A 14,072-nucleotide genomic window follows, 5' to 3' on the forward strand; every position below is an offset into this window, starting at 1 on the left:
CCTCTGCCCGGTTTAACGCCGGCGGATTACTGGTCCCTGCTCCTGGGGTATTAAAGAGGTTCCTGGCCTCACAAACCGGCGGCAGGTGAGACCGGTATCTTCTCCTCATGACATCATTTGATGCACTCTGATCCAACATAAGCCGGTAAGCCTATGCATCCAAGGCGGCTCGTTCCGGAGTCATCCTGGCATCCTCAGCTGCCAAGTCGGCCTTGGCCTGAGTTATCTGATCTTTCACCTTTGCAATTTCCGCATTATGCTCATCCCGGTTGGCCGGGTTAACCTCGGCCATCAATGTTGCCAAAGCGTCGAACAAAACAGATAAAACCTGAGCTGGCGGTCGCACGGGGCCTCCTGCCCCGACCGCTGTCGCTGCTACTAATCCGGAAATCATCGCCGCTGCTGTCGAAGAGTGGAGTGCTGGTTGTGTACCAGCCATGAAGATCGCGACCCGGTTTGGCGGATCAAAGGGGTCTAAAATACTGTCGCCATCGGAACAGCCCCCGATCCGGCCATCTTGCAACTGGTACAATGACTCGGTCTCTCCGGTCGATGACTCGTCGCCGGAATAAATGACGGTTTCACCACCAGATTCCGATCTATCCTCAGATTCCACTCTGTGGATGACTCCCACGAAGGCACGCTTCATGACAGGCTTAACTCAGGCAGATCTCGCACGCTGAGCCGTTTCGATGATGTCGGTGCAGATGTCCGGCTTAGGGCCCAGTTCGCCGATCTTGCCAATGAAAACATGTATGTCGCTGAAGGGGACCTGATACCCGTACTCGATTGAGCCGGCCTCGGGGCCCCAGCCTGAGTCATCGATGTAGAGCTTGCCACGACGACTCTTGGTCATCCGGCCCACAGCGTAACCCTTGAGTCCTTCGAAGCTGCCCTCTAAGAACTCGAAACCATCGTGCGATAGCCCCACGGTGGGTGCCAACTGTCGTGGTTTTATCACGGCAGATGTCCAAGAGAAAGGACTTAGTCGTGGAGCCATCGCGACGGGTTAGCTTAAAGGGGTTAAAGCGGACAAGGGACGCAGAGAGTTTATACTGGTTCGGCCCCTTGCGGTGAAGGTAAAGGCCTAATCCAGTTGTTGTGGAATTGCTAGGGTTTTGATGACCAGGGAGCGAATACGCTTTGCCTGGGTCTCGAGTTGTTGTCTGTTCTCCCTAAACCGCCGCCGGGTCATCCCCTTATATACATGGGTTGACGCCCGTCGGTTTACAGGGTTCCGAGGCCGGCTCATAAACGTGTCCGGCCCGGTCTCTACTTATTTCTGCCTTATAATACAAGCTCACATATCAAGGTCGGTTTATGACTACAGGCCTTAATCCGCCTTTGGGCCCTGGGCCTTCATAAAGCGTCATCATCTTTGTCTTCATGGGCTTAAAACATAATAACTCACTACAGGGATAACCCGGCCTTTCCTGGCCGGTTTACGCCCAGTAGTAATATCCCCAACAGGTTTTGTTTGGCCAACTTGATCTATTTATCTTGCAATGGGAAGAGGTGCCCGGTAGTGGGTTCGATCTTACGGTGCTTGATCCCAGTGACAGAAAGGGAACCGACACGTATGTATCGTTGCTACTAAGAATAAAAAGATGCCATCTATATCTACTGCAATAGATAAACGGATCTTGTCTACATCACGTCATCGTTCTTATTGCATTACTCCGTTTTTCCATGAACTTAATACACTAGATGCATGCTGGATAGGGGTCGATGTGTGGACTAATAGTAGTAGATGCAGGCAGGAGTCAGTCTACTAATCTTGGACGTGATGCCTATGTAATGATCATTGCCTGGATATCGTCATAATTATTTGAAGTTCTATCAATTGCCCAATAGTAATTTGTTTACCCACCATTTGCTATCTTTCTCGAGAGAAGCCACTAGTGAAATCTACGGCCCCCGGGTCTTCTTTCTCATATATTTCTTTTGTGATCTATTTTATTTGCACTTTTTATTCAGATCTATTAAACCAAAAATACAAAAATACTTTGCTGCACTTTATTTTATTTGCGATCTATTATTTCAGTCTATTACAACTTTCTCCTGTCATCACGCAATTTCTGGCACCGTACCCCGAAAGGGATTGACAACCCCTTTAACACGTCAGGTTGCGAGGTGTTGTTATTTGTGTGCAGGAGCTGTTTACGTTGTGTTGCTTGGTTCTCCTACTAGTTCGATAACCTTGGTTTCATATCTGAGGGAAATACCTACCGCCGTTGTGCTGCATCATCCCTTCCTCTTTGGGGAAATACCGACGTAGATTCAAGCGACATCATACCCCTACTCCTGCATGTCTGAATATCTGTGGCATATCTGCAGTACAGAGTGCTCTTGGAGCTGTATCTGAGATCGGTGCCATAGGCATCTACAAGACTTTGTATATGCGGGTAGCCGGATGACCATGCATGCTCTTGTGGCTGATTGGCTTGTGGCCGTGAGCATGTATGCATGCGTAAGAGTGTGTGTGTGTGTGTGCTCATGCGTGGGAGCCCTTCTGGCCGGGGTTGGATGGATGGATGTATGCTACTATATATAGTGTGAGCTAGCTTACTTCCTAAGCTAGGTAGTGGCATGGGGGCAAGTGGGCATGGGGCACCATGCCCATGAGAATGTGTGTATGTGACATGCATGCCACCTTGTCCCTGGTGCACTTTACAAAACAGTGCCCAGGGACAAGCACACTATAGATGATGTCGCCACTACCACTTGTCAATAGTACACCGCTGCGAGGTATGGCCGTCTTGTCCGCGTGTGTCCGATGGGACGTAGTAGTTGACCTCGGCCAGCTGGCTGGCTGGGGCAGCCGGCTGCTGGAGTAGGTGGAGCAGCCGGCTGGAGGAGCAGTCGGCCCAGGCGGGCGGGCACCCCGTCCGACTGCCGTTTGGAGTGGCTGGGTTGCAAGCAGTCGGACTGAGGGGCTTTGCTAGCCCTGATGTCTTGAAATATTGTCTCGCCGTCTTCGGGGTACCTGATACGTCTCCAACGTATCTATAATTTTTGATTGTTCCATGCTATTATATTATCTGTTTTGGATGTTTAATGGGCTTTACTAGCTAAGCACTTTTATATTATTTTTGGGACTAACCTACTAACCGAAGGCCCAGTGCAAATTGCTGTTTTTTTTTTGCCTATTTCAGTGTTTCGCAGAAAAGGAATATGAAACGGATTCCAAACGGAATGAAACCTTCGGGAGAGTTATTTTTGGAACAAACGTGATCCAGAGGACTTGTAGTGGACGTCAAGAAAGAAGCAAGGAGGCCACAAGGCAGGGAGGCACGCTTGCCCCCCTGGGCGCGCCCCCCACCCTCGTGGGCCCTCGCAGCTCCACCGACCTACTTCTTCCTCCTATATATACCCATATACCCCCAAAACATCGAGGAGCACCACGAAACCCTATTTCCACCGCCGCAACCTTCTGTACCCGTGAGATCCCATCTTGGGGCCTTTTCCGGCGCTCCGCCGGAGGGGGAATTGATCACGGAGGGCTTCTACATCAACACCATAGCCTCTCCGATGATGTGTGAGTAGTTTACCACGGACCTTCGGGTCCATAGTTATTACCTAGATGGCTTCTTCTCTCTCTTTGGATCTCAATACAAAGTTCTCCTTGATTCTCTTGGAGATCTATTCGATGTAATTCTTTTTGCGGTGTGTTTGTCAAGATCCGATGAATTGTGGGTTTATGATCAAGATTATCTATGAACAATATTTGAATCTCCTCTGAATTCTTTTATGTATGATTTGTTATCTTTGCAAGTCTCTTCGAATTATCAGTTTGGTTTGGCCTACTAGATTGATCTTTCTTGCAATGGGAGAAGTGCTTAGCTTTGGGTTCAATCTTGCGTTGCTCGATCCCAGTGACAGAAAGGGAAACGACACAAATTGTATTGCTGCCATCGAGGATAAAAAGATGGGGTTTATATCATATTCCTTGAATTTATCCTTCTACATCATGTCATCTTGCCGAATGCGTTACTCTGTTCTTATGAACTTAATACTCTAGATGCATGCTGGATAGCGGTCGATGTGTGGAGTAATAGTACTAGATGCAGAATCATTTCGGTCTACTTGTCGCGGACGTGATGCCTATATACATGATCATGCCTAGATATTCTCATAACTATGCACTTTTCTATCAATTGCTCGACAGTAATTTGTTCACCCACCATAATACTTATGCTATCTTGAGAGAAGCCACTAGTGAAACCTATGGCCCCCGGGTCTATTTTCCATCATATAAGTTTCCAATCTATTTTTACTTTGCAATCTTTACTTTCAGTTTATATCATAAAAATACCAAAAATATTTATCTTATTATCTCTATCAGATCTCACTTTTGCAAGTGGCCGTGGAGGGATTGACAAACCCTTTATCGCGTTGGTTGCAAGGTTCTTATTTGTTTGTGCAGGTATAAGGCGACTTGTGTGTAACCTCCTACTGGATTGATACCTTGGTTCTCAAAAACTGAGGGAAATACTTACGCTACTTTTCTGCATCACCCTTTCCTCTTCAAGGGAAAACCAACGCAGTGCTCAAGAGGTAGCAAGAAGGATTTCTGGCACCGTTGCCGGGGAGGCTTACGCCAAGTCAAGTCAAGATTTGATCTCCCAGCATCTAGCCATCTCTGGCGCAGTTGCCAAGTCAAGTCAAGACATACCAAGTACCCATCACAACTCTTATCCCTCGCATTACATTATTTTCCATTTGCCTCTCGTTTTCCTCTCCCCCACTTCACCCTTGCCATTTTATTCGCCCTCTTTTTCCGTTCGTCTCTTTTTGCTTCCTTCTTGTGTCGTCATGGCTAGTCCTTCTATCATCGTTAGTAATCCCTATCATGAAGTTCTTAATTTTAAACAAAGGGAGGGAGAAAATCTAAAAGATGCTTGGCATAAAATTTGCAATGCCCAAAATAGATCTACTAGGAAGCAATCTACTTCCGTTCTTCTTCGCAATTTTTATGTAGGCATCACTCCTTGGAACAGATATATTCTTGATACCATTACCGGAGGGAATTTCTTGGGTAGCCATACTTTTGATTCTTATAATGCTATGATAGATTTGTTTGGCCCACCACCTCTTTTGGTTAATGGAACTATTTTAACTTTGGAACATGTGACGCAAAGGCTTGAAATTAGTGAAAATAAAGTTGCTACTGTAGAGTTGATTGAAAATTTGGATAAAAAGATCCAAAACCAAATTACCCAATACGGATCTAAGGTAGGAGTTGCTCTTGAAAATTTTAAAGAAAAGGACCCAATAGTTAACGAAAAGATAGATCAAGATTCCACAAGAATTGATAAAATTGAGGATATTATTACCAACTTAGGGTCTGCCTTTTCTTCCGTGAAAAATACTCCAAAACCTCCTAATGCTAAAATTGCCAAATTGATGTATGTTCCTAAAAATAAGGGTGAAACTACTAGTAAGGGAAATGCGGATCTCAAATCCATAAGTGTTCACCCCAACTTTCTAGCTATCATTAAGGAACCTTTTGCTACAAATGATTTTCTTGATTTCTTGCCTAGGAGCTTGATAATTAATAAGAAGAAGGAAACTCCTAAGGGTTATAAGTGTTCAATTGAAGAATTGCCCACCAAAGATAATAATACCTAGATCTATTCTTGCCTTTATGCCTAGCTAGGGGCGTTAAACGATAGCGCTTGTTGGGAGGCAACCCAATTTTATTTTTGTTTCTTGCTTTTTGGTTCTGTTTAGTAATAATAATTCATCTAGCTTCTGTTTAGATGTGGTTTTATGTTTTTATTAGTGTTTATGCCAAGTAGAACCTTTGCGAAGACTTGGGTGAAGTCTTTACGATCATGCTGTAAAAAACAGAAACTTTAGTGCTCACGAGATTAGCTACAACTTTTTACTGTAGAGTGATATTTAGTTGATTCTTTCTTCAGATGATTAATAGACAAATTCCTCACGCCCAGAAATTTATTTTAGAACTTCTGTAGTTACATAAGTATACGTTTGATACAGATTACTACAGACTGTTCTGTTTTTGACAGATTCTGTTTTTCGTGTGTTGTTTGCTTATTTTGAAGAATCTATGGCTAGTATTTGAGGGTATGAACAATACAGAAGTTGGAATACAGTAGGTTTAACACCAATATAAATAAATAATGAGTTCATTACAGTACCTTATGGTGGTGATTTGTTTTCTTATACTAACGGAGCTCATGAGATTTTTCTGTTAAGTTTTGTGTTGTGAAGTTTTCAAGTTTTGGGTAAAGATTTGATGGATTATGGAATAAGGAGTGGCAAGAGCCTAAGATTGGGGATGCCCAAGGCACCCCAAGGTAAAATTCAAGGACAACCAAAAGCCTAAGCTTGGGGATGCCCCGGAAGGCCTCCCCTCTTTCGTCTTCAACAATATCGGTAACCTCACTCGGAGCTATGTTTTCATTCGTCACATGATATGAGTTTTACTTGGAGCGTTAATTTATTTTCTTAAGAATTTGCTTTATGTTATTTAGAATAACGTTTTGCATCTTTTATTTCAATAAAAGTGGCGTTGATAGCCTTTACCATGCTTATTTTACAAGTCTACATGTTCCTGTTTGAAAACAGAAAAAGTTTATCGGTGTTGCAAAAATTCCCGAGGAAAGTCAAAATGTGATAAAATGTTGAAACTTTTTGCATAATAAGATCTGATAAATTTTCTACAGTGTGGTATAATTTTATAAAGTTTGGAGTTGAATAAGTATTGATACTCTTGCATTCTTTACAGACTGTACTGTTTGGGCAGATTGCTGTTATGTTTGCATATGTTTGCTTGTTTAATGATTCTATTTGAGGATAGGAGTATTAAATATGCAGAGGCATTTAGTATGCAATTTTAAATAATAATTTTAGTGATTTGCTACAGTAGAGAATGATAAGGTTTTTGCAATGGTTTATACTAACTTATCTCACGAGTTCTTGTTGAGTTTTGTGTGGATGAAGCTTTTGAGATTTAGGAAAAACCGTGATATGAGAAAAATTAAGGAGACACAAAAGCTCAAGCTTGGGGATGCCCAAGGCATCCCAAGATAATATTCAAGAAGTCTCAAGCATCTAAGCTTGGGGATGCCCCGGTAGGCATCCCACCTTTCTTCTTCAACAATTATCGGTGAGTATCGGTTGAGCCTAAGTCTTTGCTTCTTCACATGAGTTGTGCTATCCTTGAAATGTCATTTTATTTTCATTTTGCTTGCTGTTTTAATAAATTACTTAGATCTGAAAGTTTTTAAATAAGAGATAGTCCTCAAATAGCTACCTATTTAATTAACTACTCATTTGATCTTCACTTATATGTTTTTGGAGTAGTTTGTCATTTACTCTTGTGCTTAACTTATATCCTATGAGTAAATTGTTGAATAAATTGAATGTCATGAAGTTGAAATCATATCATGCCTAGTGGTAGCTTCACATTGGGTTTAGAGAGTGAAATCTTTTGAGGTTTGACAATCACAATATTGGTCATACAAGCAATTCACGAATAATTAGTATAAGGAAGAGAACTTTCACATGCAAATACACTATCCTAGAAATCGTTTGTGATTGTGAGCCCCCATCAAAATATTATATGCCAAAATTGTTGACGTTGGACAAGAAAGACAACGCAATGGTTTACGTTTGTTCATATTCACATAGAAGTCATCTTGTCATAGATCCTTCAACATGTGGTGATTTCCCCCTATCTTTGCTAGCCAAAAATTCCGCACTAAGTAGAGATACTACTTGTGCATCCAAAAAACCCTTAAACCTAAATCTTTTTCAAGTGTAAGAGAAAATTGAGCGTTGTACGAACTTATGATGGCAAACCAATAAAAGCGACGGACTGCATAATAAAGGTTGCTATCATAAGGGGCAATATAACGTGACGTTCTTTTGCACTAAGGGATTGAGCATACAAACAAATAAGCGCATGGCAACCTCTGTTTCCCTCTGCGAAGGGCCTATCTTTTAAATTTTTAGTATTTACTTTTATGCAGAGAGTCAAAGTTTTTCTCTCTATTCCTTTTTATTTTTCTCCTTTGGCAAGCATCATGTGGTGAGGAAAGATCTAGGCACATATGTCCAGTTGAATATGGGTAGCATGAGTTATTATTGTTGACATCACCCTTGAGGTGAATACGTTGGCAGGCAAAACAGTAAGCCCCTATCTTTCTATGTGTCCGGTTGAAACGTTTTGCTCATGTGTATGCGGTGAGTGTTAGCAATCATAGAAGACTATATGATGGTTGAGTATGTGGAGCTATTAGACTCTGTTGAATAAGTTGAATTGCAATTGCTTGGTGACTAAGAACATAGGTTGTTCAGTTTCAAGAGAGTTCATTGGTTGAACCTTAACATGTGAATTGGCTGCTACTATAACATGCGAAGTTTTATAAGAAAGAATTGTTGTTATGATGCTAGGAAAAGTGGTTGAAATTGTCATTGATCAAACTTATGCACTTTGCTAGCATTCACACTTCATAAATTATTTCTTTTATCATTTACCTACTCGAGGACGAGTAGGAATTAAGCTTGGGGATGCTGATACGTCTCCAACGTATCTATAATTTATGAAGTATTCATGTTGTTATTTTATCATTCTAGGATGTTTTACAATCATTTTATAGCAACTTTATATCATTTTTTGGGATTAACCTATTGACCCAGTGCCCAGTGCCAGTTGCTGTTTTTTGCTTGTTTTTTACATCGCAGAAAATCAATACCAAACGGAGTCCAAACGCAACGAAACTCCATGGAGATTTTTTATGGACCATAAGGAACCCAATGGGCCAGATCTGCACCTGGGGGGTGCCTCGAGGGGGGCACAACCCACCAGGGCGCGCCAGGCCCCCCTGGCGCACCCAGGTGGGTTGTGCCCACCTCGGTGGCCTCCCGCACCCCTTCTTTGCACTATAAATTCCCAAATATTCTGAAACCCTTCGGGGTTAACGTAGATCAGAAGTTCCGCCGCCACAAGGCTCTGTAGCCACCGAAAACCAATCTAGGCCAGAGGGGGGAGTCATCTCCGGTGGCCATCTTCATCATCCCGGTGGCCACCACGATGAGGAGGGAGTAGTCCACCCTCGAGGTTGAGGGTTTGTACCTGTAGCTATGTGTTTGATCTCTCTCTCTCTCGTGATATATCATGGGCTTTGTTAATATAGTCGGATCATATGATGTTTCTCCCCTCTATACTCTTGTTGTGAAGAATTGAATCTTTACCCTTCAAAGTTTTGTCTTGTCGGATTGAATATTCAGAGATGAGAACACATGATATATGTCTTGCAATATGAATACTTGAGGTGACAATTGGGTTATCTTATTGATTCACTTGACATATGTTATGGCATTCAACTCGGGGATTCCCGCAGAGATATTGGGGTAATCTATGCATAGGGGTTGATGCACGTTTTTCTCCGACCAAAATTTTGGGGTCTCTTTAGAGTTCTTTGTGTCAATTGAGTATTATGAATATGAATTTGCTTTGGTGTTATTCTAGTATGAACTCTAGGATAGATCGAACGGAAAGAATAGCTTTGTGTTATCTTAGTACGAACTCTTGAATAGATCAAATGGAAAGAATAGCTTTGAGTGGTTTCGTACCCTACAAACAAATTCCTATCTTTTGTTCTCCGCTAATAGGAACTCGAGAGTGATTCTTTGCTGCACTTTGAGGGATAATCATATGATCCAACTATGATAGCATTGTTGAGAGGTTGCACTAGCGAAAGTACGGACCTAGGCCTCATTTTTAAGCATTGCAATACCGTTTTTGTGCCTGTTTAATATTTTCTACCTTGCTGTTTTTATTTATTCAGATTATAAAAATATATTTCTACCATCAATATTACACTTTTAGCACCATCTCTTCGCCGAACTAGTGCACCTATACAATTTGCCATTGTATTGGGTGTGTTGGGGACACAAGATATTTCTTGTATTTGGTTGCAGGGTTGTTTGAGAGAGACCATCTTCATCCTACATCTCCCATGGATTGATAAACCTTAGGTCATCCACTTGAGGGAAAATTGCTACTTTCCTACAAAACTCTACGCTTGGAGGCCCAACACGAGCCTACAAGAATAAAGTTGCGTAGTAGACATCAGGGGCGCACCCGCTGGGTGTAGCCTCCGAGCCTCCGGGCAACTTTGGAAAAGTTGGGCGGAGGCTTTTCGCGGTTGTTGATGCAGACGATGGCATTGAGGGGCCGGTTGCAGCCGGCGGCGGGCGTGCAACAGACACGGCATGTTCTGAGCTGGGTGTAGCCTCCGAGCCTCCGGGCAACTTGGAAAAGTTGGGCGGAGGGTCTTGTTGTTGATGATGAAGCCGACGGCGACGTCGAGGGTGCCGGGCGCGGACACGGAGTCCGCCGGCTGGTGGGCGTGGGGCCCTGCAGTGCGCGGACGCGGGGTCTGCCGACTGAGGTTGTCGGGCGCGGACGCGGGGTCCCCCGATTGAGGCTGTCAGGCGCGTATTCCGGAGTCCGCCGACTGATGTTATCAATGACAGCCTGCTGCGGGCTGCAGCCGGCGTGGCTTGCTTCCAGTGGGGGCGCGCCAGTGCACCCGCTGGGTGGAGCCTCCGAGCCTCCGGATGACTCGAAGAGTCAGGCGGAGGGTTTATGCTGCAGATGAAGCAGGCGGTGTGATGCCGGTTGTAGCCAGAGTCGGGCCTGCAACCAGCCTCCGGGCGAGGAGGGGGTTCCCCTCGGAGATGATCATGCAAAAGACAAAGTTAGTCCGCGCAGATATATCAAACGTTTGCTTTTGGTAGTGCAAGTTTTATGAGGAGGGTGCCGACTCGGTTTCGCCTGAGCCTCCTTCAATCTTTTTCATGTCCCCTCCGATCCGTTCTTTGGCTAGCGCTCTCGCTAGCCAGACAGCTGATAATCCCCAAGTGCAGGGAATCATCGTAGCAATTCCCAATGGTGGAAGTGATAAGTATGGAGTGTCGAACCCACAAGGAGCTAAAGGTAAGATCAATATCCTCTCAAGTCCTATCTGCCACTGATAGGACTCTACGTACACTGAACGTTTGCTTTCAACTAGAAACGAGAAATAAAACTACGTTGTGGGTATGAAGAGGATAACTTTGCATGATATCGGAGAGCTAAAATATAAAAGTAGGTGTTGTTATCATAAAGTTAGAATATATTACTTAAGTATTATAAATAGCGAGTGTGGAATAATGATGGATCGGTGTGCGGAATTGTCCTAGGCAATTGTTAACAAGACCGGTAATCACTATTGCAATTTCATATGAGGGAGAGGCATGAGCTAACATACTTTCTCTTCTTGGATCATATGCACTTATGATTGGAACTCTAGCAAGCATCCGCAACTACTAAAGATCATTAAGGTAAAACCCAACCATAGCATTAACATATCAAGTCCTCTTTATTCCCATACGCCATGTCTCGCTTACCCGTGTTTGTGTTTCAGTCACTCACGCAACACAGACAATAAGCGAACCATGGACATATTGCAACACCCTACAGCGGGAATCCCTCACGCTTGCGCGACACGGAGGGCACCATAGGAAAGCACCAAAATAAAACATACAACTCATACCAATCTAGATCATCAATCAACCCAAAGACAAAGGATATCTACTCAAAACATCATAGGATGGCAACACATCATTGGATCATAATATGTGGCATGAAGCACCATGTTCAAGTAGGGATAACAGCGGGGTGTGGGAGAGTGGACCACGTTAAATAGATGAGGATGGTGATGATGATGGTGATGTTGATGAAGACGATCACCGCGGCGATGATTCCCCTCCCGATGGCACTCCGGCGCCACCGAGAGAGAGGAGGAGAGGTTCTCCCCCTTGTGCTTCCTCCTCCATGGCCTCCCCCTTGGATGGGGAGAGGTTCTCCCTCTGGTCCTTGGCCTTCATGGTGATGATGGCCCCTCCGGGATCCTCCTCCATAGCCTCCGGTGATAATGGCCCTCTCCGGCAGGGTGCCAGAGAGGGCCTAGATTGATTTCTCGTGGCTACAGAGGCTTGCGGCGGTAGAACTTCCGATCTAGGTTATTTTCTGGGGGTTTCTGTATTTATAGGAATTTTTGGCGTTGGTTTCACGTCAGGGGGGTCTTCGAGTCATCCACGAGGCAGGGGCCCACGCCTAGGGGGGTGGGCGCGCCCCCCACCCTCGTGGACAGCCCGGGACTCTTCTGCCCCAACTCTTTTACTCCAGGGGCTTCTTTTGGTCCATAAAAAATCATCAAAAATTGGCACGTCAATTGGACTCCGTTTGGTATTCCTTTTCTGTAAAACTCAAAAACAAGGAAAAAACAGAAACTGGCACTGGGATCTAGGTTAATAGGTTAGTCCCAAAAATCATATAAAATAGCATATAAATGCATATAAAACATCTAAGATGGATAATATAATAGCATGAATACTTCATAAATTATAGATACGTTGGAGACGTATCAGCATCCCCAAGCTTAATTCATGCTCGTCCTCGAGTAGGTAAATGATAAAAGAAATAATTTATGAAGTGTGAATGCTAGCAGGTGCACAAGTTTGATCAATGATAATTTCAATCACCTTTTCTAGCATCATTATATGTCATAACAGTAGCTCATCTCATAAAACTTTTCATGATCAAGTAACAAGCTATTCACATGTTAAAGTATAGATCATAAACTTTCTTGAAAACTAACAAACAATGCTCTTAGTCGTCAAACAATTGCAATTCATCTTATTTTCGGGAAGGGTCTATGTAAGAGCTTTGATTCAGCAAACTCCACATACTCAACTATCATTTAATCTTTCACAATTGCTAACACTCATGTGATATTTATGGGTTCGAAGTTTTAATCAGACACAGAGAAAGATAGGGCCTTATAGATTCGCCTCCCAACCTTTTACCTCAAGGGTAATGTCAACAATAATAGTTCATGATAACTTACATCCAATTGGATATATATATCAGGATCTTTCCAACACAATGTGCTTGCCAAAGGATAAAATGTAAAAAGGAAAGGTGAAGATCACCATGACTTTTGCATAAGGTAGAAGATAAAAGTAAAAGATAAGCCCTTCGCAGAGGGAAGCAGAGGTTGTCATGCGACTTTAAGGTTGGATGCACAAAATCTTAATGCAAAAGAACGTCACTTTATATTGCCTCTTGTGATAGAGACCTTTATTTTGCAGTCCGTCGCTTTTATTTCTTCCCTATCACAAGTTCGTATAAAGCTTATTTTATTCGCACTAATAGATCATACATATTTAGAGAGCAATTCTTATTGCAAGCACCGATGACAACTTACTTGAAGGATCTTACTCAATCCATAGGTAGGTATGGTGGACTCTCATGGCAAAACTGGTTTAAGGGATGTTTGGAAGCACAAGTAGTATTTCTACTTGGTGCAAAGAATTTGGCTAGCATGAGAGGGAAAGGCAAGCTCAACATGTTGGATGATCCAAGACAATATAACGTTTCAGATGTAGGAAAACATAACCCATTAAGTTGTCTTCCTTGTCCAACATCAACTTTTTTAGCATGTCATATTTTAATGAGTTCTCACAATTACAAAAGATGTCCAAGTCAGTATATTTATATGTGAAATCTCTCTTCCTTCAATATTCTTTCATGAATTGTTCAACTGACCAATTCTACGTTTGCTAACTTTCAATAAGTTTACTACCTATACTTATTATGTGTGAAGTCATTACTCCCCATGTTATAAGCATATGAAACAAATATAAATTCAGATTTATGACATTCAATTCATTCAACCATTTACTCATAGGATATACGTGGAGCACGTGAGTAAATGACAAACTACTCCAAAAAGATATAAGTGAAGAACACTGAGTAGGCAAATAATTAACTAGCCATGGGAGGATTCTATTTCATTCAAGATTTCAGATCCAATGATTTTATTCAAACAGCAAGTAAAATTGAAAATACTCTCCAAGCAAAACACATATCATGTGATGAATAAAAATATAGCTCCGAGTAAGGTATACTGATAGTTTTGAAGACGAAAGAGGGGATGCCTTGCGGGGCATCCCCAAGCTTAGGCGCTTGAGTCTTCCTTGAATATTAC

This window comes from Triticum aestivum, chromosome 5D (genome assembly GCF_018294505.1).
Source record: "Triticum aestivum cultivar Chinese Spring chromosome 5D, IWGSC CS RefSeq v2.1, whole genome shotgun sequence".
In the NCBI taxonomy this organism is placed as follows: Eukaryota; Viridiplantae; Streptophyta; class Magnoliopsida; order Poales; family Poaceae; genus Triticum; species Triticum aestivum.